General features: G+C 65.8%; 1 protein-coding gene across 2 annotated transcripts in view; it reads right to left on the minus strand.

The window, feature by feature from the left end:
* TAGLN2 (transgelin 2) overlaps positions 1-473 on the minus strand; it is a 43420-nt gene extending 42947 nt beyond the window's left edge. Inside the window, exon 1 of one of the 2 annotated variants that reach the window (XM_015424952.1) lies at positions 366-473. The gene's annotated coding sequence lies outside the window, so the exon portion shown is untranslated. The other variant, XM_015424953.1, reaches the window with a different exon arrangement.
* Between the last annotated feature and the right edge of the window lie 260 nt (positions 474-733).

Genomic DNA, 733 nt, shown 5'->3' on the forward strand with positions numbered 1-733 from the left:
CGAGAGGGGGGGGGGGACAAACAAGGAGGGGGGGGGGGGGGGGGGGGGTGGAGAAAAACGTGGGAAGACCGAACGGCTTCACACACACCCGATTCCCACGTGGGGCTAACGCACCCCTCCGTGCACCCACAGAAGCCCCCACCTCAAAAAATATATAGAAGTGCGTAACCAACTCACGCTCCCCACCGCCAACCCGCTCCGCCGAAACTTTCGCAAAAGTTCCCAGAACACGTGGAAAGCGCGTCGCCTCCCCAAAAGCGCAGCCGGCACAAGGCGACTCCCGGGACTCCAATGCGGGAGGGGGGCTGGGGGGCAGCCTTGAGCCCCGGGACCTCTCCCTTCCGACCCACCCCGCCGCTTCTTACCTTCGCCGGGAGGGACGACGCGGGAGCTTCCACTAGCAACGGCGGGGCGCTCGGGCTGCGTCGCGCTCCACGCCCAGGGCTGGCCTTTTGAAGGCTGATGTCAGCGCTAACGAGGGCGGGGAGCGGGCGCCGCGCGGAGGGGACGGGGGAAATCCCAGGGAGGGGCCTTAAAGGCGCAGGGGGCCCTTTCCGCGCCTCGCACCGCCGCCAAGAAGGGCGTCTACTCGGAGGCAAGCGCCGTGGAGTCCCACACCTTGGTCTCCCGCGCTGGGCTGGTGGGGTGGGAGTGGGAGTGGGGGTCTCGGAATTGGAGTTAGCCCTGTTAGTCTGTTGCTGCAAGATAGTAAAAAGGCCAGTAGGAGTTTTAA

The sequence above is a fragment of the Gekko japonicus genome, unplaced genomic scaffold, assembly GCF_001447785.1.
Source record: "Gekko japonicus isolate JY-2015 unplaced genomic scaffold, Gekko_japonicus_V1.1 scaffold1787, whole genome shotgun sequence".
Classification (NCBI taxonomy): Eukaryota; Metazoa; Chordata; class Lepidosauria; order Squamata; family Gekkonidae; genus Gekko; species Gekko japonicus.